We start from the raw sequence: 25,704 nt of genomic DNA on the forward strand, positions 1-25,704 counted from the left end.
ATATAATGATATCCCAACAAGTAAATAAATGTTCCAACAAGGAACGGCCTCCAATCTTCACCTGCAACTAGCAACGCTATAAGAGGGGCTGAGCAAAGCGGTAACATAGCCAATCAACGGTTTGCTAGGACATGGTGGGTAGAGGTTTGACATGGCAATTTGGGAGGCTTGAAAGCAAATGGTAGGCATCGTAGCATTGGCATAGCAAAAGAGCGAGCAATCTAGCATAGCAAAGATAGTAGTGATTTCGAGGGTATGATCGTCTTGCCTGCACAGTTGTCAGAGTTGACTGGATCCTCGAAAGCAAACTCAACGGGCTCCTCATTAGCGAACTCGTCTCCCGGCTCTACCCAAACAAGACAAACAAGCAACAAGGACACAATCAACCACGTGCAAAGCTCAAACAACATGATGCAACGATGATATGCTATGCGGGATGCGATGCGGGATGCATATGCGAGATGTGACAAGGAATGCGTGAACCTGGCCTCAACATGGAAATCCAAGTGTGCCACTGGAAAGATGAGATGAAATCGCTTGAAAGATATAAAGAACATCAGAATCGGAGTTACGGTTTGGAAATGGCAAGCGATTCAAATATGACACCGGTCTGCGATTTAGAGCAAGTAGTCATCTAAATGCAATGAGATGAACATTCTATAGCACCCAAACATGGCATAAAAATACATGGAAGGGATGAATTCATGATGCTTAACAAAAGTCTAGCACTGAGCTACGGCCAATTCATCCATTAACAGGTTCAAACAAGCATGGCAAAACTGCATATGGCAAACAGATTTCAGACTTAGTGAAATTAACACTTGTCTGGAATTTCAGATCACGCAGCTCTCTTCGGAGGAACAAAACTACATGCTACAGGACCTGAACATGGCAAAGTAAAGCATGGCATGGAGCTACTCAAAGAGCTTAACAAAAGTCCCTTAGTGACCTTGAGCCAAAAGGGATCATAAAATACAATTACAAGCATGTGAACATGGCAAAAACATAATCAGATCACAGACTTAGTGAAAACTGGAGCATGCTGAAAACAGATATCAAGTAGGCATGTTTACGAGCTCGATGCACTCACTACGGAGCAAGACACGAAAATCTAAGCATAAAACTATCAAGAACACACAAAATGCAAGCTAGACATGGTAAGAACAATAGCATAGCATGCACGGGTCAACTACAACATCCTCGGCAAAATTGCAAACAAGTTGACAATCTGCCCAGATTCACAAAGTAGCAAAAGTGGAGCTCGATTGACTCAAGCTAGGGTGCTCCATAATTGAAAACAAAGACATTGATGGATAGAGAACTACAAGATTAACAAAACTTCCTTACTGATCATCCTCAAAAGAGGCACGGATCTCTCGGAAACAACAAGAACATATGGCCATATGAAATAAACAGCCCAAGGACTTAGTGGAATTGCTATGTCCCTGAAATCAGCACTACCAAGTGCCTCACTTTGCAAGCTTGCACTAGTCACCACACACATCACAAAAATACATGGGTTGCACCTCTGGAAAGATGGCAAAACCCTTAACAAAACATATGTAGAGCTCATGGGCATATCATGCACACAATAATCATGGCAAAAATGGCAAATATGCAAATGGAGTAGCAGATCTGACAATTATCTCAAGTAGCTCTCTTCTCACAGCATTTCGGGCATCAAGATGAACTCAAATGCAAATGATGCAATGGAATGAAATGATATACTCTCTGAGACGAACAATTTGATATCCTATATGCCAAAAACGGAGCTACGGATGCGGAGATATAGCCTGATGAACAGGAGCACATGGATCTGAAAATTTAGGGACTTAGAAGAAAAAACGACCTAGGGTTTACTGTTCACCGGATCTGGATCCAGATCGGCGAATGGATTCCGAGGCACGCCGGACCACTGTTCACCGGCGCCGGAGAAGAAGAGGACGGCGGCCGGCGTGGTGGTGGCCGGAGCTCACTGAGGCGGCGCGGAAGAGGATGGTGGCGGCGTCGGCGCCCGGATGCGGCGGCGAAGGCGGGCGGCGAAGGCGGCGAGGCGGCCGGCGGCGATGGCGCAGGAAGCGGCGCGGCGGTGGGGCGGCGCCGGGCGGAGTGGCGGTGCCAGGCGGGCGCGGGCGGCGCTGGAGGCGGGGAGGAGGCGCGGGGCGCGGCGGAGAGGCAGGCCGCGGGGGCCGGCCTCGGGCTCCCGGGCCGCGGCGGCGGCGGGGACAGGCGATGCCACGCGGCAGGCGGCGGCGGATCCGGACACGTCTGGCTCGGTGCGGACGTTGTCCGGCAGCGGCGGAGATCTCTTTTTTTTAGGGTTGGACGGGGAGAAGAGGAAGAAGAAAACGGAGGGGGTCTTTAAATAGGCATAGGAGGAGCTAGGAGAGTCCAAATGAGGTGCGGTTTTCGGCCACGTGATCGTGATCGAACGCTCTAGATGATGGAGCAGGTTTAGGTGGGTTTTGGGCCAAATTGGAGGGGTGTTGGGCTGCAACACACACGAAGCCTTTTCGGTCCCTCGGTTAACCGTTGGAGTATCAAACGAAGTCCAAATGATACGAAACTTGACAGGCGGTCTACCGGTAGTAAACCACGGCCGCTTGGCAAGTCTCGGTCCAATCCGGAAATGTTTAATCCCCACACACGAAAGAAATCTAGAAATGACCACCGGAGGAGAACGAAGCGCTGGAATGCAAAACGGACAATGGGGAAAATGCTCGAATGCATGAGATGAACACGTATGCAAATGCAATGCACATGATGACATGATATGAGATGCAAGACAACAACAACAACACACAGAGACAAAGAACCGAACCCGAGAAAATAAAAATAACTTGACGCCGGAAACGGCAAGAGTTGGAGTACAAATTGGGAAAGTTACATCCGGGGTGTTACAACACTCCACCACTACGAAAGGATCTCGTCCCGAGATCTAGGACTGAAAGAACGCCGGGTACTCAGAACGGAGGTGATCCTCGCGTTCCTAGGTAGCTTCACGGTCGGAATGGTGTGACCACTTGACTTTGAGAAATTTGATTGACTTGTTGCGAGTCTTGCGTTCAGTCTCTTCAAGAATAGCAACTGGGTGCTCACAATAAGAGAGATCTTCTTGGAGCTCAATGTCCTCGAAGTTGACAGTACGGTCAGGAGTCTTGAAGCACTTTCGGAGCTGAGAAACATGGAACACATCATGAACATTTGCAAAGTTTGAAGGAAGCTCGAGTTGATAGGCGAGGTCGCCTCTCTTGCTGACAATCTTGAAAGGTCCCACGTATCTGGGGGCAAGCTTCCCTTTGATACCGAAGCGACGAGTACCTTTCATAGGAGAGACACGGAGGTAAACATGATCTCCGATCTTGAAAGCCAAATCACGGTGCTTACTATCATAGTAGCTCTTCTGGCAGGATTGGGCTGCTTTGAGGTTATCACGAATGACTTTGCACATTTCCTCTGCCTCTGTGATTAAGTAATTACCGAGAAGCTGACGTTCACCGGTTTCAGACCACTTGAGAGGGGTATGACACTTCCTGCCATATAGAATTTCAAAAGGGGCCTTGCCCGAACTTGCTTGAAAACTGTTGTTGTAGGAGAATTCAGCATATGGAAGACAATCCTCCCACTTCATGCCGAAGGAGATCACACAAGCCCTGAGCATATCTTCAAGAATCTGGTTGACACGCTTGACTTGACCGCTAGTTTGAGGATGGAAAGCCGTGCTGAAGCGGATGTTGGTGCCCATGGCCTTCTGAAAAGAATCCCAAAACTTGGAGGTAAAGATGCTGCCACGGTCTGAAGAGATCACTTGAGGAATACCGTGCAGAGAGACAATCCAAGAGGTATAGAGTTCCGCCAATTGAGCTGCAGTGATTGACTCTTTGATAGGCAGAAAGTGAGCCACTTTGGTGAGTTTGTCGATGACAACGAATATAGCATCATTGCCACGCTTGGACTTTGGAAACCCAGTCACGAAGTCCATTTCAATGTGGTCAAACTTCCATTCTGGAATGGCAAGAGGTTGGAGGAGACCCGCTGGCCTTTGGTGTTCTGCCTTCACTCTTCTGTAGACATCACATTCATTCACGAATTGAGCAACCTCGCGCTTCATTCGAGTCCACCAATAAGCCTGCTTGAGGTCCTGATACATCTTCGTGCTCCCAGGGTGGATGGAGAGGAGAGAATTGTGAGCCTCGTTCATGATCACTTTACGGAGGTCACCTTTGGGTACAACAATACGATCCTCGAAGAAGAGAGTATCCTTGTCATCAAGGCGGTAGCACTTGTACTTTGGTTGACTCTTGGCAATCCCAATCTTCACCTTTTTCACCATAGCATCAAGAAGCTGAGCTTGGCGAATCTGGTCTTCCAAGGTAGGAGAGACTTGAAGGTTGGCGAGGAAACCTTGAGGAACAACTTGCAGATTAAGTTTGCGGAAAGCTTCACAAAGCTCGGGTTGATAAGGCTTGAGAATCAGACTGTTGCAATAAGCCTTCCTGCTCAATGCGTCAGCAATCACATTGGCCTTGCCTGGAGTATACTCGATACTCGGATTATACTCTTGAATCATTTCGACCCATCGAGTTTGCCTAAGGTTGAGATTAGGCTGAGTGAAGATGCACTCGAGACTCTTGTGATCAGTGAAAATGTCCAATTTTCTTCCCAAACGAAGATGTCTCCAAGTCAAAAGAGCATGCACAACTGCCGCCAACTCGAGATCATGAGTGGGGTAGTTCTTCTCATTGGGCTTCAATTGGCGAGAGGTATAAGCAACAACTTTCTTCTCTTGCATCAACACTACGCCAAGACCTTGGAGAGAGGCATCACAAAAGACCTCGTACGGTTTGGATTCATCAGGCGGAGTCAGAACTGGAGCAGTGATCAATTTCTCTTTCAAAGTGTTGAAAGCTAGAAATGACCACCGGAGGAGAACGAAGCGCCGGACTGCAAAACGGACAACGGGGAAAATGCTCGAATGCATGAGATGAACACGTATGCAAATTCAATGCACATGATGACATGATATGAGATGCAAGACAACGACAACAACACACAGAGACAAAGACCCGAACCCGAGAAAATAAAAATAACTTGACGCCGAAAACGACAAGAGTTGGAGTACAAATTGGGAAAGTTACATCCGGGGTGTTACATGTTGTCTCCTTTGGGCAGTGAGGTTATGATTTCTTGTCATGTGGCATTTTTTCGTGTTATATGTTATAATCCGGTGCTTCAGATCAAAATGACGACAACTGCGCCTCTGGGCCACGTGCATGAAGACTTCTCGACAGTCATTGACGAGGTCAAGCCGACTCCGGTAGACAAAAGAAAACTAGTACTACTCCACTATATAGGCAGGAGCCTCCGCGCTTGCTTGCTAGTGTTGCTCTCTTCACACTGTCTCGGCCTCTCCAGATCTAAACACGACAGCGGTGGCCTCTCTCTCTCTCTCTCTCTCTCTCTCTCTGCTCACCGCTAGTCACATGTAACATCCCAAAATTCTAAATTTTGGAGTGTTATAATAAATAGATAGATTTGATTGATTGTTTGATTGATTGCGTGAAATTGAGTGAAATTCGAAACCTTTTTGAAAGTTAAATGAGAGGGAATAAAAGGACTTTCCCAAACTTTCATTTTGCATTTATGATCTTCATGCATTCAAATTCTTTTCAAATACAAAACCCTAGAGAGAAGATGACATGACTTCTTCCATTTAAATAAATGAAAAGGGTGTTTGAAAAATATTTGAATTCCATTGGGAAATATTTTCCAATTCAGAAACTTTATGCAACTCAATGATTTTCATGAGAGAAGATAAAATGACTTCTTCAAATTATGAAATATGAGTTGGGAGTTTCAAAGATCACATTTAATGTCCTTTTTGAATTTATTTTCAATTTGGAGTTATTTGAGTTTTATTCAAATTATTTTTCTCCAAAAATAAAATATATTGGAACATAGGGTAACATGATTCCCTACATCAGAAAATTGGAGAAAAATTAATTTGAAATCATTTTGGTACTTTTAAAATGATTTTATTGAGTTTTTATTAGACCAGTAGCACTCTTTGGATTATTTGAATTTTTGTGGATTTTATTTGGAATTATAGAAATGTCCATGTTGTAGAAAATAATTTTCTGAAAATTTTGATATATTATATGCCCATATAATATTTTATTTATTTTGCTTTTATTATTTTTATTTACCTGGAAATGTTTTTTTTTAATTCTTTCGCCGACTGGGCCGGCCCAGCTCCTGCCAGGCCAAGGCCCAGCCCAGCAGCGCCGCCCCTCTCCCTCCCGAGCGGGAGACCCGCTCGGGCACGCCGCCGCGCCGCCATGGCCGCCGTGCCGCCCTCGGCCTCCTCTTGCCCCTCCTCCACGCCATCTTGCCCCCCTCCTTATAAAGTTCGCCACACCCCGCCGCCGTTTCTCTCCTCCTCGCCACATCGCTGCCCTTCCCGCAGATCGCCGCCGCCGCCGCCTGCTCCAACCACCGCCGCCGCAAGCAAGCCGCCCCGCCGCCTAGTCCGCCGCCCCGCCTCGCTGCTCGCCACCGCTGCCGTCGCCCTCTGCCGCATCCGCGCTGCGCCGCTCGCTCGCCGGAGCCGCTTCACATCGCCGCTGCCCGTCTCGCCGGAGCTACTGCTGCCGTCAACCGCCGCCGCCGGTTTATTTCGACCGAACCGGTAAACCGCCCGGTCCGGTTATTTCTTTTAGGGTTTAGGTTTTTCTCGGTTTTATTTTAAAAACCCCGGTTTAGTTTTTTTAGTTAGATCTATTTAGAGAACGTTCTCTGTTTAGAACTAGTTAGCGAACGTTCGTTATTTAGTTTTTTTCTTTTTCTGCTAATTTTAGTTAGGGACCTATTCGTAATTAGTTTCCCTACAATTTAGTCCCTGAACTTCAAACGATCAGAACTTTTTACTCGTTAGTCCAAATCCAACGAAACCAACGCCCACATCTTCGTTATGATCCCCTCTATCCACTAATCCAACTTAAACATGTTTTTGAAAGTTTAAATTTTGAATTAGCTCAGATTTGAATTCAAACTTCGTTTGATCATAACTTGAGTTTCGTAACTCCGTTTGAGTTGATTCTTTTTGCAAATCGAAGCCCTTGACCTAAACATTCTGATAAGGCCAAATTCACATAATTTAGGTACTGTTAGAAATTGTTTTATGTTGCAAGAGTTATTTGCTTGTTTTTGAAGTTTTCCGAATCGCCTTCTTCGTTCTTTCTGATCTTTTGAGTGGTTGCTTATGTGTGGTTACTATTGCTTGCTTACGATAGATTGACCAGAGTGTGACGAGTAGAGCTATCAAGAGTTTTGAGAGTGAATCATCTTCATCAACATTGCAGGCAAGTTCACACTTTGATCATATCCCCTTTCATACCCAGTTTTTATGCATTAGTTTCACCCTCAAACATTGCATGAGTAGGATTGATAGCATGTGGGTATTGGGAAGTAGTTGATGAGGTAGGAACCTATTGCCCTGCATTCAAACCTTGGGAGTTACTATTACGTTATGCTTACATTGCCATGCTATGCTCGTAGACGTGGATTGGGTTTGAGAGTATTTCATGACAGATGTGAGATTGTTAATTAATGGTTCAACTTAAGGTGGCAACTTTAATACACATCTGGGTGGATTGCTAGGGGCACCCTGGGGATATACCAGTGGACTTGCCCGGACACCTGGGGAAATACCAGTGTTGTCCTAGGAGATCCCGGGGATATACCGTGTGATCATCCTACGGTCCACCACCCAGGCTCAGAGGGATCATAAGATTATTCATGCTAGAAACTTCCGTGTGCAGCCACAAGCTATTATGGGCTCTAGCATAGTTGATTAAGTCGTGTGAACTCTTACAGTGGTAGACTAGCAGATGTAGGGGTTGTAGGTGGAACGGTCTACCCATCGTAAGGTGCAAACGCTTCTGAAAGACTATGTCTCGGTCATACTTTTCTCAAACACCTTGTAGTGCGAGAAATCCAACGGAGGAGATCGGGTCTTGTGGGGAAAAGTGCGCAAACCTCTGTAGAGTGAACAAACTAATCATAATTAGCCGTGTCCCCGGTTATGGACATCTTGAGTCTCTGGTACTTGGATTATCATGTTGATCTCATCACGTTACTTTAAATTAAGTTTGTTGGGTTTAATGATGTTATTTAATTGGGATTGAGAATGCTGTCAACCATTCTCAATGTTCAACAACCACCATGATAGTTAAATAAAATTTATTCCTTTGTAGTAGGGAAAAATTGTCTTTTCGCAAAAACTATAACCATAGAGCTTTTCCACCAGCCAAATATGCATGTAGTGATAGCCTTTGTTCATCATTCTCTATGGTGTGAATTTGCCAGTACATTCAATGTACTGACCCTTTGTGGCTGCAATGTCTCATGTTGCAGGATTATCTTACGACGAGTAAGTGATACGTTAGGGTTACGATTTCTACACTCAACTTCGCCGTTGGTGTTGATGGGAATCCACAACCTTGTTACTTCCGCTTTTTGGATTGAGGTAATAGTGTTTACGTTACTTATACATGTGATTTACCTCTGTTATAAATCCTCGAGTACTGTGTGTGTCGGCATACCGATCCAGGGATGAAACTTAAGCACAGAGACTTGATCCATTCGGGTCGGGTCGCTACAAGATGGTATCAGAGCACATGTTGACTGTAGGACGTGACCCTAGAAATTGGCAAGCCCATAGGAAAGATTTTCTCTACAACTTCATTTTCAAAAGATCTTTTACCTCTCTTCTCTTCTGAGCTTATTCAAATATCCCCTTTTTAGTGAGACCATACCCCCTTTTCCCTTTTTACCACACGAAGAGTCGACTAATGAGACCACCCCAAGAAGTATAAGATATCGGAGAACCGAGACCATTCAGAATGAAGAGGATTTTACCGTGCATTATAATAACAGAAACTGCAATGGTTGAAGACTCCGAAGACTAGTAGAATTTGGAGGCTCTATAGAATTTCTAGATAATTATGACCTAGGGAGGCTACCCTTATGGAACTTGGTAGACTATGGAAGCTGTCAATACCCGAGATCAAGGTGTATTGGAGAAATACCGGAACATGGAGAGTTGAGAACTCAAAGTTTTGCCAAGAAAACCCTAAGGCAGAAGATATCAACGAGGGAAGATAGCTCATGGCTATGACAAGGGCAGAAACACGGTTATCCGTGATGTCATTGCCACTAATACTATGGTCACTGAACTGAGCTAAGCATGCATTTCTTCGGAAGGATTGGATGGTAGAAGGATGATGGAGCACCTAACAGTAAGATGAAGTTTTAACCTTAGCCGGTGTATCACCAGGATCTGGAGTAGTACATCAAGAAGTTTAAGGTGGAGCTCCATGAAGCCGTATTAGACAAGGAAGCATTTCATAAAGAACTCGGGAACCAAAAGCTACAACCTCAAGATACCGGAGATTTGTTAGGAACTGAAGGACAGTATGACCATGGTTCATGTGAAGGATGTTGAAACCAGAAGTTTGGAACGCAACTCCAGAATATTATAGGATGTCACGAGAGACTTCGCGTCAACAGAGTTGATCTGGCAAAAGAACTTGAGAAAGACAAGCATGATCGGAAGAAGCCATTGGAGGCATGAACAAGGCTTGAAGAGTTTGGAGACGTTGAAGATTTATTGACCTTTAGAAGACCAAACCCCTGTTATATACCTACGTTAGATGCGACGTTTGTGAGCTGTCATTTGTTTGATGTTTTTCCCGACGGCCACAAATAAAATCTGTCTTTTCAAAACTTTTGTTTTTATTGTGTGTATCCCTCTCCCTCTCTCTTATCTCACCCCAAACCCATGGACCCAATAGAGGATGAATGGAGATGAGCTTGTATTTTCTGGACCGATGAGTCAGTTGGAGACAGACCGATGGATTTAGAACATGGAGGATCACATGGAGAATAACCCTATAGTCAGAAAGGATATGACCCAGCATGCTCTTCAGTGCTTTGAAAGAGGTGCTGCTACTTGGTGGAGGATGTACCAAACCATCAATGGATGGCAAGGAGTAACCACTTGGAAAGAATTTAAGTTGACTCTGCCAAAGTCTCGGCTTGTGTCCCAGAAGTTGAAGCCTTATGGAAAGGATATGAAGAAACCTTGTGCATGCAAGATTTGTGGAGAAATAGGACACACCCATAAAGAACACAAGGATGAATGCCCTAATTGTGAAGGAAGTCACCCAGTTGAAGAATGCCCAATTAGGCAGATTACTTGTTTCTTGTGTGAAGGGACTACCCACTATCCTGCTCAGTGTCACATTTACCCCATGGTACAACAAACCATCTAGCAGAAGAAAGAAGTAATGAAAGGAGCCCTCATGGAAATTTTAGAAGAAGCTGTGATGAAGGAAGGGATGGAGGACACACCTAAAGAAGACCCGAGTAAACCCTTCACTAAGTCTTGCTATTCATGTGGAGAAGAAGGACACATCTCCCAAAATTGTTTGAATGGGGATCTAGTAGAATTCCCGACAGAGGAAGTAGAATATGACCCACAGGAAATAGAAGCCATGACTAGCATGGAAAGGTCCAGGAAGAGAAGCAGATTGGATTCCAGGAAGGACCTGAGTCATATCACCTGTTACAGGTGCAAGGAGTCAGGGCACTACCTCAACAATTGCCCAAAAAGGAAACCTCGATACTTGTCAGAAGTAATATGTTTTAGTTGTAATGGAGCAGGGCACTTTGCCAGAGAATGCCCCAAGGAGAAGGAAACTTGTGCTAGATAGTTGAGTTTGCAACAAAAGAAATGGAGTAGTAGAAGTGAGAACATTTTCTTTTATATTGAGGTGTTGAGTTGAGACATGTAATGGAAAAGCGAGAGATTGTAATCATTCGAGAATGAATAAAGTTAGCATCGTTGGAACTGATATGGATTTTATGAGTTGTTACTCTATGAAGAAGAATTTTGGCCATTCTGAGGATATGAGAAATATGGTCTATGGAAGATTTGTGCATTTTAAGGGTGGTAGTACCCTGTAAGAACCGTTGACCCCTGGAAAAGATAAGGATACTCCACTGAGTGGATTTCGGACAAAATGAATACGAGTTTTGTCTCGATATGTGTGATACCCCAAGAGTATGTGGGATGAAGATGGAGACAGTCAGTTGTTTGGACCAAATGCGATCAAGGAATCAGAAGAGAATGTTAAGTTGATTCGAGATAGACTGAAGGTAGCTCAGTCCAGGCAGAAGAGTTATGCAGACTCAAAAACGCAAGGAGGTAGTCTATGAAATTGGAGATAGAGCATGTCTTCATGTGTCCCCTCTGCGAGGAGTTAAACGATTTGGAGTTAAGCGAAAGTTAGCCCCGAGGTTTGTAGGACCATACCGAGTTTTGGAGCGTATGGGAGAAGTGGCCAACAAGTTGGAGTCACCCGAAGGACGGTCAGGAGTTCAGGATGTGTTTCACGTTCCCCAGTTGAAGAAGTGCCATGCAGAGATGGCCAATATTCCCCTGTAAGGACTCTTGACCCTGGAAAGGATAATGATGTTCCACGAAGTGGAATATGGACTTCATAAGTATAAGTTTTTATCTCGATATGAGGGATATCCCACGAGGATGGAGAGATAAATTACTATTGGATATAAAGGAGGTATGATGTCAGAAAATATGGATCAATGGAAATTCCATGATGAGTCTGAGTAAACATGTCCTGGTTAGGTGCCAATAGAAGGAAGGAAGACAATACAATTGGATGGATTTTAAGTATGCTAGGAAGCTGGAAGTTGGATGTTGGAATAACGATAAGTTGCCCAGAGGATAAGTTCAAGGTTTACAAGTGATGGGCCATAACCCACAGGACCCAGGACCTGCCAAGAAGCAAGCACACTCTTGTTTAAGGAAAAACCCTGGAGGAAGATACGACGTTTATCGGCAGACAATTTTATAGGAGTAATGCAAAACCTGATAGTTGTGAAGGAACGATAGATGTTTGTTTGGCTTGCAGAATCAATGGATTATTCCGAACGCAGTTCATGGACAAGAGAAATTCTGCAATTCTTGTGAGGATGACCGAGTATTAGAATGCGAGATTCGCTAAACCGTATACAAGGTAATGATTTGGGTGCGGGATGGATTGATCACCATACCGACTTACTCTTATTGTTCGCCTTGCTATATGGGATGGTAAATCTGAGTGACTTACCTATAGTAGAGCGCCGACGATCAAAACCTTGCTTAAAACTTAGAATGGTATAAGTATTTTCCCTTGTACAAGGCAGCTTTTGCCAACCGTAGGTTATACGGTGAGGATCAACCAGACCCATTTCCTACAGAAGGAACCATAAATTGTTGACCACCATGAGATATCGATAGTTGTTTAGTTTTGGCGCCAGACCCGCCAGCTAAGAAGACTCAGTCACAGAAGAACCTTACCAAGATGAAAGACAGAAGAATTGAGGAAAAGGTTATGCCGCTGCTCGAAGAGCCAGAGAAGGAAATATCCTTACGATCTGAGAAGATCGACCCTGTCAAGAATAAGGATGGAATATATGAGTTTTGATGGAACCGTAACCATGCTTCTAAGGGTGGTAGCACCCCAGACCCCGGAGACGATTGATGAAATTTTGAAGAGACCCCGAACCTAACCTATTTCTTTCTAGCCTCTCCGAATCTCGAGGACGAGATTCCTTTTAAGGGTGGTAGGTTTGTAACATCCCAAAATTCTAAATTTTGGAATGTTATAATAAATAGATAGATTTGATTGATTGTTTGATTGATTGTGTGAAATTGAGTGAAATTTGAAACCTTTTTGAAAGTTAAATGAGAGGGAATAAAAGGACTTTCCCAAACTTTCATTTTGCATTTATGATCTTCGTGAATTCAAATTCTTTTCAAATAAAAAACCCTAGAGAAGCCACAAATAAAATCTGTCTTTTCAAAACTTTTGTTTGTATTGTGTGTATCCCTCTCCCTCTCTCTTATCTCACCCCAAACCCATGGACCCAATAGAGGATGAATGGAGATGAGCTTGTATTTTCTGGACCGATGAGTCAGTTGGAGACAGACCGATGGATTTAGAACATGGAGGATCACATGGAGAATAACCCTATAGTCGGAAAGGATATGACCCAGCATGCTCTTCAGTGCTTTGAAAGAGGTGCTGCTACTTGGTGGAGGATGTACCAAACCATCAATGGATGGCAAGGAGTAACCACTTGGAAAGAATTTAAGTTGACTCTGCCAAAGTCTCGGCTTGTGTCCCAGAAGTTGAAGCCTTATGGAAAGGATATGAAGAAACCTTGTGCATGCAAGATTTGTGGAGAAATAGGACACACCCATAAAGTTTTCTGGATCGCCTTCTTCGTTCTTTCTAATCTTTTGAGTGGTTGCTTATGTGTGGTTACTATTGCTTTCTTACGATAGATTGACCGGAGTGTGACGAGTAGAGCTATCAAGAGTTTTGAGAGTGAATCATCTTCATCAACATTGCAGGCAAGTTCACACTTTGATCATATCCCCTTTCATACCCAGTTTTTATGCATTAGTTTCACCCTCAAACATTGCATGAGTAGGATTGATAGCATGTGGGTATTGGGAAGTAGTTGATGAGGTAGGAACCTATTGCCCTGCATTCAAACCTTGGGAGTTACTATTACGTTATGCTTACATTGCCATGCTATGCTCGCAGACGTGGATTGGGTTTGAGAGTATTTCATGACAGATGTGAGATTGTTAATTAATGGTTCAACTTAAGGTGGCAACTTTAATACACATCTGGGTAGATTGCTAGGGGCACCCTGGGGATATACCAGTGGACTTGCCCGGACACCTGGGGAAATACCAGTGTTGTCCTAGGAGATCCCGGGGATATACCGTGTGATCATCCTACGGTCCACCACCCAGGCTCAAAGGGATGATAAGATTATTCATGCTAGAAACTTCCGTGTGCAGCCACAAGCTATTATGGGCTCTAGCATAGTTGATTAAGTCGTGTGAACTCTTACAGTGGTAGACTAGCAGATGTAGGGGTTGTAGGTGGAACGGTCTATCCATCATAAGGTGCAAACGCTTCTGAGAGACTATGTCTCGGTCATCCGTTTCTCAAACACCTTGTAGTGCGGGAAATCCAACGGAGGAGATCGGGTCTTGTGGGGAAAAGTGCGCAAACCGCTGCAGAGTGTACAAACTAATCATGATTAGCCGTGTCCCCGGTTATGGACATCTTGAGTCTCTGGTACTTGGATTATCCTGTTGATTCATCACGTTACTTTAAATTAAGTTTGTTGGGTTTAATGATGTTATTTAATTGGGATTGAGAATGCTGTCAACCATTCTCAATGTTCAACAACCACCATGATAGTTAAATAAAATTTATTCCTTTGTAGTAGGGAAAAATTGGCTTTTCGCAAAAACTATAACCATAGAGCTTTTCCAGCAGCCAAATATGCATGTAGTGATAGCCTTTGTTCATCATTCTCTATGGTGTGAATTTGCCAGTACATTCAATGTACTGACCCTTTGTGGCTGCAACGTCTCATGTTGCAGGATTATCTTACGACGAGTATGTGATACGTTAGGGTTACCATTTCTACACTCAACTTTGTCGTTGGTGTTGATGGGAATCCACAACCTTGTTACTTCCGCTTTTTGGATTGAGGTAATAGTATTTACATTACTTATGCATGTGATTTACCTCTGTTATATATCCTCGAGTACTGTGTGTGTCAGCATACCGATCCAGGGGTGACACTTAAGCACAGAGACTTGATCCATTCAGGTCGGGTCGCTACATCACAGATCCAGCCGGATCCTCTCCGTCGGGGAAGGTGAGAAGGTGCAACGTTCACGCGGTCGTCGTCGGCGATGGCTCTTACCCACTGCTGGGTGCGTCCCGATTAGCCTGCCTTGTCGTTCTCTCCCAAGCACCGCTGGCGAGGGAGGGCCTCCGACCCCTTCTTCCTCGCTGCCGTAGTGTGGGCAGATCCGGCCTCCCGCCGCCCACCTAGCGACATCCCGGCGACCATCAGGTATAATTTCCTTCGAAACCGGCCTTGCTCTACTTCCCGAGCTCCTGATGTCACTGCATTTGTATCTTTTATTATTTCTCAGGCCCCCTCGTAGATAGGATCGATCGGCTGTTCGAAAGCCACCGAATTTTTTACGTTTAAGAGGTAAAACTAGTTCATGCACTCGAATCTTAGTACTGCTTGGTTCAAACAAGGAAGAAAGGGGGTGGGGGTGGGGGAGGATTTGTTACCTGAATCTAGGACTTGGTCTAAAGAGGAAATAATGGGGGCGAAAAGTAGCAGAGACTGGCTATCCAACTGGTCTCTGGGTCTAATAGGGAAATAAAGGGAAACGTGGTACAAACTCAATATAAACCTGATCTATTCGTTGAAAAAGGAAAGAAAGTGGGGACTGGGGGACAAGTCAACAGAGTATGTCCAGCACTAGATTTGCTAGCCTCACACAGTATAAGGTGGCTATACCGAACAAAAATGGGACCAACCCAGATATCCTGTTCTGATGTTTGTTTCCCCGAGCCACTCTTATGTAATGCCACTGGTAAAATGTAGCAGTCGCACTGTTAAAAGTAAGGACACGTTAAACCAATGTTGTTTTCAATGTAATGCCTCCAGTAATATGAATCAATGGCACTTCTTTACATGTCCTACTAAAATTTCCCATTAAGATAAGTTGGTTCTTTTCGTTAGAAATGCAACTGTCCTGGTCCGCCTACTCTCCCCTGCCCAAAGTAATGTCGTATTTAACGGTTGTCATAGTTAATCCTAATGCCCACACTAATATCTAGCAATGACAGTGCTTTAGAAATTGCTATTGTCCTTATAGGATTGCCATTCAGATAAGGAACATGCTTCTTTTCATTTGATGCATGTTTCATCACTTGTTACTCACCCTCCTTTCCACCTTTTTTGTGCAAACAGAGATATACATTTCACGCTCGATCTTAGTTGAACTGCACAAATGATATCCAAATTATAGTTGAGCATTCCAGGAGCTTCACAACCAACCTTGATGTTGCTCAATTTTATTGCAACTAATGAAGAAGAAGCTCTGTGGGTTTCGTTTTCTGATGGAAATGGAACCGGGGCTGGAGCCCTTTTCTTTAAAAAAAATTGAAGAAGAAGCTGCTAGCTCACGGGACATTGCTTCCTTTTAGGTGAACTGCACCAAAAGGTCCCATGAATTGAATCATCCATGTTGATGACTGAAAGAGCCAGCTTCAGCATCCCAGTCTAAGCACCCCCGGCCTCCATCGTTGCGACGCACGTTACACCTTGTTTGCCACCTGCTCGACCCTAGTGTCACTGATAAAATGAAGTAATAATACAGTTAAAATAGAGCGAGTGTCATCTCTATCATTTCATTTCCAATGTAGATAAAGAAAGTGCTTCTCTTTGTTAATGTATGTTTCATCAACTAGTCCCATTGTTAATGTTTAAGCGTTTCTGCAAACTGGGGTGCTTAATTTTAGTTGATATGTACAAAAATAGAGATTTGAATGTCTCAAGGCGCCTCCTTGTACTACTGTTGTACACTGATGTTCATCACTGGCAGAAGGTGTATCTGGGAGACTTGGGACGATGTCCAGTATGAGGCGTACCGTATGAGGCGTCGCAGGGCCCATCTCGCCCTCGCTGCATGGCATACTATGATACTATCACAATATTTTCTTCTATTTATTTTGTGTGTTTCATCAACTAGTGCCACTATAATGTAATCACGCTTTTTCATTATCTATGCAAACAGGGTTATTCAGCTGCATTTTGGTGGAACTGCACAAATGTACGTATGGAACCGGCATATATGCAGAGTGCGAGGTGTGCCAAGTAAAAAATTACCGACACCAACCATGCTGCATGCACGCATTGGCATCCACCATCACCAGTGGGATGTGTGGCGCTCTCCGTGGACAGATCTTTCTCGGTAGCAAATCATCTAACCAAATACTAGTAGCTTATATTGGCAGTTTTCTAGGGAGTACTCTTTTCTGAAAGAAGCACCAATCTATTTTTCTTTATTTGTACACTGTGTCACAACTTTGACCGAAAGGTCCAGAGCTATTTTACGGTGATTGGTGTAGTACTCGGAGACTGATTGTAAGCATGATTTTCATTAGCTGTCACACTGATTGTAAGCATGAGCAGGTGGAAGATTAGGTTAGTGTGAAGCTTACCTTAAACCCTACCGCCGCCGTTGAAATGAGGCGAGCATCGAGGGAACAGTGGAGAACGGCGGGGAAGCGACGTCGCGCCATCCGGCTCCTCTTGCGGTGGGAGAACGAATACTCCTGTGGCTCCGGCTGGCTCTGCACCCTCACGAACGGCACACCATACTCGATCGATTCGTTATCCTCTGGGTGATCGACCTTCAACCTGTACGCCCACCACCTCCACCTGACTGTCGCCTCGGGCGAATTTGTCTGCTCCATTGCCAAGAGGAGATACTCGATGAACTCGGAGGACTACGGCGTGACTGCCGCCGAGGAGTACATGTACATCGCCGCCCTCATCGTCGCCGTCTCGCTCTTTTGCATACATTGCCACATGGCCCGCACCATCCTCGAAATCTCCCACTCATTGTCAAACCAACTAAGGATCTCCTTCAACCTGGCTAACTTTGCCTGGTCACCGCCGGCGACCTGCCTGATTCGCTGTTGCATCCTCTCCATAGATGTCCTTCTGAGTGGTCCGGTGCTATCTTTGGAAGATGGGAGGAGAGACGGTGGTCTTGCAATATAGAAGAGGGAGAGGCGAGACGGTGGTTTTGGAATGGAGTTGATGGAGAGGAGAGGAGGTGGTTTTGCAATGGAGAATATCAAAAGAGGGAGAGGCGAGACGGTGGTTTTGGAATGGAGATGATGGAGAGGAGAGGAGGTGGTTTTGCAATGGAGAAGATCATAAGAGGGAGAGGCGAGACGGTGGTTTTGGAATGGAGATGATGGAGAGGAGAGGAGGTGGTTTTGCAATGGAGAAGAGGGAGAGGAGCGTGTGGCAGCGATTTAGGATTGGACGAGAGGGCCGGCGCGCTGTGACTGGATCAAAATCAAAATCAATTTACCATTCAATTATGAAAGCGACCCCACATTAACTAGTCTCCCTTTTATTCTGGGTCATAATTGACCATGATTTTCGCACATAAAATATATGTTATACGTTGCAAAAATAATATAATTTGAAAGTACATTCAGATACGAACCAAATGATACAATTTTTGGTGACATGCATTCACATTTTGCTTGTCAAATACAGTACGCGGTCAAACTTTGACCCAAAATACGCAAAACAACAAAAAAATACTTCCAAGACCAGCGCCACTCTTCCGCTCTTATCCTCTTAAACCACCGCCACTCCTCTCCTATTCCAATCTAAATGCAGCGCCGCTCCTCTCCTCTTCCATTTCAAAACCACCGCCCCTCCTCTCCTGTTCTAGTCCAAAACCAGCGTCGCTCCTCTCCCGTTCTAATCCAAAACCAGCACTGCTCCTCTCCTGTTCCATTCAAAAACCACCGCCGGCGAGTGAAGGTGCTGTGGAGAAGTAGATCGATGGAGGAGTACAACCGATACGTGAGGATCGCAGACGGTGACCCTGTGAAGCTACCTAGGATGTTGGATATATAGTCTTGGTTTGACAACAAGGACCAACTAGCGGCGACGGCGACATCCATGGCCAAATATCTGCAACAGAGCGAAAAGGCGGCGATACTCCCGGAGGGAGTCGCGCTGGAGTACATAGAGCTGCTCCTCTGGGCCATGGAGCAAACAGATTCACTGAATCCGATCATGAGGGCGCGGTGGTGGGAGTATCGATCCCAGATGGAGCATCCACCAGAGATTGAAGGATCGAGCATCTATAGGGTGTCGTTTGTGAGGGTGTCCTACCAGAGAGAGTCGGTGGAGTCTTTGTCGACCGAACCCAACTGCAAGAGGAGAAAAGCAGTTGGCCCGACGACGCCTCCCCACCATCATCTTCCACGCCGTTCACATCGTCTCACGGGGCGACTGTTTGTCGCCGAGGAATAGGAGGCGGCTGCCCCCCCAACCCAATAGTCGGGCAGGTTGTGAATTGTCAGGAGGAGCTTAGGGTTGTCAATATTTGCAGGTTGTGAATTGTGTTTTGTGCTATGTATTTTGAGAGTACTTTCAGATATGAATGTCTTTTGAATTTCAGATTTGTAGTATTGAGCATATGAAGTATTTTATGAATTCTAGAGATCTATTTTTAGCACTTGAAAAATGTAGTTTCATAGGAGTATAAAAGTGTAGACAATGTGATTATCAGAGAAGAAACTGCAAGTTTCAGTTTCAGATAAGAAACTGCAAGTTAAGTTTCAGATAAGAAACTGCAACTTTCAAAGGCAAAGCATTTATATTAACACGGCCTTTTCAAACAGGGTTAACATCATGTTGGAAGTTTTATTCATGGTCGAAAATGGAACTACTAGCCAGTTAACATCATGCTGATCAACATTCATGCATAGCACATCTTCATATGATGCACAGTCAAAATGCCCACACAATCTCGAGTGTGCGAAGCACAGAGAAAACAAGGGACGAAGTTTTGGCAAGTGTTGGACGTGGTTTTGGGCTGCCTCGTCTAGGCTTTCATTTCTAACACACGCAGCCCACGACCTCGGATGGGAGGTCCATTGGCCTGTTTGTATTTTCTTAGGGCCGTCATGTATCGACTGGCCTATGGACCTCCCATCCGAGGTTTTATTTTTGGCAGCCCAATTTATGTATTTTTTTGAAGAAAACGCAGAGGTCTGTTCTATTTTTCTATATAAGAATAGGAACGCCAGGTCCAACTTATGTTTTCCTTCTAACTATATTATATATATTTAAATTATTTTATATGTTATTATATATTACTTTTATTGTCATCATATATTTAGCAGATACTTACATATGTAAGAAAACAATATCCCACATCTTATTAACTTATAAAAATAATTTCTTAACAAATAAAATCCTGGATTGTTTTGGCACGAAAATCCTAGTGATTGTGTACAAAAGCTAGGTAAGATTTAAGGACGAATGTAATAATATCACTTATTATTTAAATATATTTATAACAAAATGCTCAGCCCCTTTTTATTTTTTGATAACATTGCTGGCCCAACCCAACATTATAATTAGAATCAGCCCAGCCAAATCGTGTATTTCGAGAAAGTGCAAATGGCCTGTAATTTTTTAGGAAATAAAATAAATGGGCCGCATGGACGCTACATTATTTGTTCACCCAGCCCAGCTAATGGCTGTAATTCAAAAAAAAGATCAAATTGACTGTAAATTCTACCGCGCAAAAAAAAGGCTGTAAATTCTGAAAAAATGGGTTGAATACGTGCCACATTTTTGGAGGCTGAAATGTGGGCCACTAGGTCGAAGCCAACGCAAGTCGTTGTCAATTTAGTCAGCAAATGATTCTGACATGTTAGCCGTTGGATTGACATCCAACGACCGGCATCCATCTTCAATCCCTCGTCTTCTTCCTCCAGCGCCGCTGGGACCACCTCCCACCTCCTGCTGCTAGCAGCTCTGCTTAGCACGCTTCGCTATGAAGCGCTACTCCACCGTTGGCCAGGCCATCCCTCCACCCCTCCACACCTCCTGTTCTTCTCCACCGACTGCCGAACCACACCGCACTAGAACCAGTTAACCCTCATACACCTCTCCGTCTGCGACTCTACTCTTGCGTCTTCCCATCTCTGGCTCGTTGCTGTCCGGGGCCTCGCCGTCGTCCACCACCTTGGATGCGCTCGGCGCGGCGTGTTCAACGTGGTCAACGAACGACACCATCGGAAGTAGACTGTGCGTGGAGAGGCTGATAGCTGGGTCCACGGCCGCACACAAGGAAATGCCTCCTTATTACGCGCAAAATAATGATTCCTCCACCTGACATCTGGGACCCACCGGAAGGGCCTCTGTATTTCACGAAAATAACGTGCCCCCCGCTGACATGTCGGACCCACCAGCTATCTTTGCACGCAAGGAAGTGCCTCCTTATTACGCACAAAAAATGAATATTCCCCCTGCCAGCTGGAACCCAACATAGTGGGAGGCTGACTTGTGGGCCTACCAAGTTGACGGGGACGTAGGGCTTTGTCAACTTAGTCAATATGAACGATTCTAGCTCCTGTTACCGTACGATGTTCATCCAACGGCCGTAGTGCTTCTTCAACCTCTGGTCTTCTTGCTCCAGCCGCCCAAAACAGCGCCGGTCGTGCCGCATGCTCCTGCCTCCCGTGGACGACTATGATGCCGCGGAGGCCTCACCACCCCCTACTACTCCCACCGCTGGCCAGGCCATCCCTCTACTCACCCACACCCCCTGTTATTCTGCGGCGACAGCAGCCCCACACCGCAGCCGAACCAGTGAACCCTCGTACTCCTCTTCGCGTGGGCATCCACTGCTGTGTCTTCCCCGGCTCCGAGTCATCCCCTTCCTAGTCCTTGCCGTCGTCCACCGCTGTGGTGCTCTCGGTGCGGCGTGGTCAACGTGGTCAAGGAATGACTTCCATCGGATGTGGACTGTACATGGAGAGGCTGACAGCTGGGTCCACGGCCGTAGCAAGGAAGTGCCTCCTTATTACGCGCAAAATAATGATTCCTCCACCTGACAGTGGGGACCCACCGGACGGGCCATCGTATTTCATGAAAAAAAACGTTTCCCCCTGACTGCTGGGACCCACCAGCTACATCTTCGCACGCAAGGAAGTGCGTCCGGGCAATAAAATGATTCGCCCCCCTGACTGCTAGGACCCACCAGCTACATCTTCGCACGCAAGGAAGTGCGTCCGGGCAAAAAAAATAATTCGCCCCCTGACTGCTGGGACCCACCAGCTACATCTTCGCACGCAAGGAAGTGCCTGACAGTAGGGACCCACCTGGTCCAAGCGTACTAGCGTTGTCATTCTGGTCGCGAACGTGTACGTACATATATACTGGTGGATGTAGAGACGTGCACGTGTCGTAGTAGAGGCGCGTACGTGTCATAGTAGAGGCGCGCACGTAGCATGTACACGTACGTACAGCGGCCAGGGTGCAAGAAAGAAAATACAGCCACGTATGTGTACATACGGGTGGGGTCTCGAACGCCTACTCGCGCATATGTACGGCCAGGGCTCGTGTGCATGGCTGGGTCGAAACGGAGAAACAGCGTCGTCGTCGTGTTCATGGGGAGGCAACGGAATGCATCGTGTTCATGGGGAGGCAACGGAATGCGTCGTGTTCATGGGGAGGCAATGGAATGTGTCATGTTCATCGGGAGGCAACGGAACGCGTGGGGGCCAACCGGCTGGGTCGGAACGGAATGCATGGTCGTGTTCATCGGGAGGGCTTGGACGGAACAGGCGATGGAAACGAGGCCTGGCGTACCGCAAAACGGAGGAAACAGACCTCCTACGGTCGAAACGGGGGTCCTGTTGATCGAGAGGGGTGTGGCGTACCGCACAACGGACGAAACGGACCTCCTACGGTCGAAACGGGGGTCCTGTTGATCGGGAGGGGTGTGGCGTACCGCAAAACGGAGGAAACGGACCTCCTACGATCGAAACGGGGGTCCTGTTGATCGGGAGGGGTGTGGCGTACCGCAAAACGGACTAAACGGACTTGTGTTGGAGCGCTACGGCCGAAACGGGGGTCATGTTCATCGGGAGGGGTGTGGCTACCGCAAAACGGGACTCCATGGGATACTGTTCATCTCCACTGTCAACCTCCTCCAGCCTCCACGGGCTACCGTCGACCTCCTCCAGCCTCCACGGGCTCCTGTTCATCCAGCCTCCACCGCGCGCTACTCCACCGGCTACTGTTCAACCACCCCTCCACGGGCACCCCTCCACCGTCTACTGTTCATCCAGCCCTCCATACCACGGGGTCCTATTCAACCACCCCTCCACGGGCACCCCTCCACCGTCTACTGTTCATCCAGCCCTCCACACCACGGGGGCCTGTTCATCTAGTGGCAATGACACCGCTCACTGTTCATCCAACCCCCCCCCCCCCCCCCCCGCAACGCTCATTGTTCATCCAATCGATCGGCTTCAGTTAGTAGCAGTAGTGAAGGAATCGCTCGATCGGGTTCAATTAACAACCATCAATCGATCGCTCAGGTTCAGTAACGCGTAGCCTACAGTGCAATCGCTCGGGTTCAGTTAGAGCCCAACACCTAGCTCGGGTTTAGTTAGAGCCAACGCCTCGCACACACGCGCGTACGTGTACGAGAGAAACACGCATCGCTCGGCCCCCGACCTCCCACCGTAACCGGGAACTCCCCGAAATTTTCCTCCCCCTCGCTTCTACCATGGTTTTCTCCATCATGGATGGCCCAAAGAATGTCATGCAGCTGCGTCTCCGGCCCGCCCAGGACGAAAAGCCCATTTTCTGTCATGATTTTTTGTCATAGAAGTAGGAGCCCACCACATCTATGATGATACCGGGTTTTTTCACAATTATCGTCATAGAAGTGTCATATGTATGACAGGAAAAAAATTCGTTCGGCCCAAAATGTCATGGATGTGTCTTTTTTGTAGTGGTATTTGGACACCGGGATGGTTTCAGGATGTTTCGGATATTTATCGGAGTACCAAGGGGTTACCGGAACCCCCAGGGGAAGTAATGGGCCAACATGGGCCATAGGGGAGAGAGAGGGGAGCCCACAAGGGGTGGCGCCCCCCCCCCCCCACATGGGTTGTCCGAATTGGACAAGGGGAAGGGGGCGTGGCCCCCCTTTCCTTGCCCCCTCTCCCTCTCCTTCCCTCTTTCCCCCTCCATGAGAAGGAAAAAGGGGGGCGAATCCTACTAGGACTGGGGTCCTAGTAGGACTCCCCCCTCTTGGCGCGCCCCCCTGGTGGCCGGCCTCCTCCTCTCCCTCCTTTATATACGTGGGCGGGGCACCCCTTGGAGACACACCAATTGTTCCAAGCCGTGTGCGGCGTCTCTCTCCATGGTTTACTCCTCCAGTCATATTCACGTAGTGCTTAGGCGAAGCCCTGCACGGATCACATCACCATCACCGTCACGACGTCGTCGTGCTGACGAAACTCTCCCTCGACCCTCTGCTGGATCAATAGTCTGAGGGACGTCATCAACCTGAATGTGTGCTAAACTCAGAGGTGTTGTACGTTCGGTACTTGATCGTTTGGATCGCGAAGACGTTCGACAACATTAACCGCGTTAACCTAACGCTTCCGCTTTTGGTCTACTAGGGTACGTGGACACACTCTCCCCCTCTCGTTGCTATGCATGTCCTAGATAGATCTTGCGTGAGCATAGGAGAATTTTTGAAATTGCATTCTACATTTCCCAACACAAGCAATGTCTTCTTATGTTCTCTGCTAGATAAGAACTTTGGAGTGATTCTTCATCGCCACGTTGAGGATGGTTATATGATCTAGTTATATTAGCACTGTTGAGAAATTGCACTAGTGAAAGTACAAACCCTAGGCCTCATTTTCAAGCATTGCAATACCATTTATGCTCTGTTTTATCAATTGCTACCTTGCTATTTTTTATTGTTGCTATTACAAAAATCAATATCTACTACCATTACTACGTTTTTATTACCATCTCTTTGCCGAACTAGTGCACCTATATAAATTACCATTTATTTGGTGTGTTGGGGACACAAGAGACTTCTTGTTATTTGGTTGTAGGGTTGTATGAGAGAGACCACCTTCATCCTAAGCCTCCCACAGATTGATAAACCTTAGTTCATCCACTTGAGGGAAAATTGCTACTGTCCTACAAAACTCTGCGCTTGGAGGCCCAACACGAGTCTACAAGAATAAGTTGTGTAATAGACATCAAGAGAAAACACTCAAATCAACGGGATTCAATTACACATGTGCTATATCCGAGTACACAACGAGACACATGATCCAAACACAACAAGGGATTATACAAGCATTAGGTAGTCCTTCCGAGGAGGCGGGGTCTTGAATCCATGAGAGGGATCTTCCTTTACGGGGTCTTGAGTCCACTTGGGGGATCTTCTCCTAGGAGGCCTCGGTCTCCAAATGGAGTAGTATCAAGTGGATGAGCAATGATCTAACTCTACTTTGAGCTAAACCAATGCTGACCCTAGAAAAGTGGAGGTGGAGTCGTATATATAGTCTAGGGGTTCGAAGGGGTACATGGGCCTCGGCCCTAGTCACTGTGCACAAATAGGCGTCAAACGTTTGGTGGGTCTTGCACGTCCAGAAGCTCACGAAGGTCCGGACGTCCGGAAGGCGTCGGTCATCCGGTGGCCGGCCATCCAGAGGGCTCGTACTTCCGCTAATTTCCTTTTGTGATGAGACATCAGATTTTCGGAGGGGCTCGGTCATCCGGGCGCTGGGAGGTGTCGGACGTCCAGTCCGCGTCGGTCGCCCGGCCGATGTAGCGTTCATGGACTGGCCCTTCAGGCTGGTGGAGGCTCCAGGCATCGGACATTCGGTCCAGACCAGTCGTCCGGTGGTTGTAGACTTTTGGCAGCTTTTCTTCCTGGCTCTTGTACTTGGTGCTCTTGCCGTCTTGTCCGTTGGATGTAGTGGTTTCGTGGCTTCCCTCTAAGTACCTGATCACACATAGGGTTTGCACTTGAGGTAGTAGCCATGTCTCACATGTAAAAAGTGGTAGTCCGGAGAGGAGCGAGTTCACCTTAGTTTCGATAGCCCTTTGCTCGAGCTCTAGTCATTGGTCCATGTGGTGTCA

Source organism: Triticum urartu, chromosome 4 (genome assembly GCF_003073215.2).
Source record: "Triticum urartu cultivar G1812 chromosome 4, Tu2.1, whole genome shotgun sequence".
In the NCBI taxonomy this organism is placed as follows: domain Eukaryota; kingdom Viridiplantae; phylum Streptophyta; class Magnoliopsida; order Poales; family Poaceae; genus Triticum; species Triticum urartu.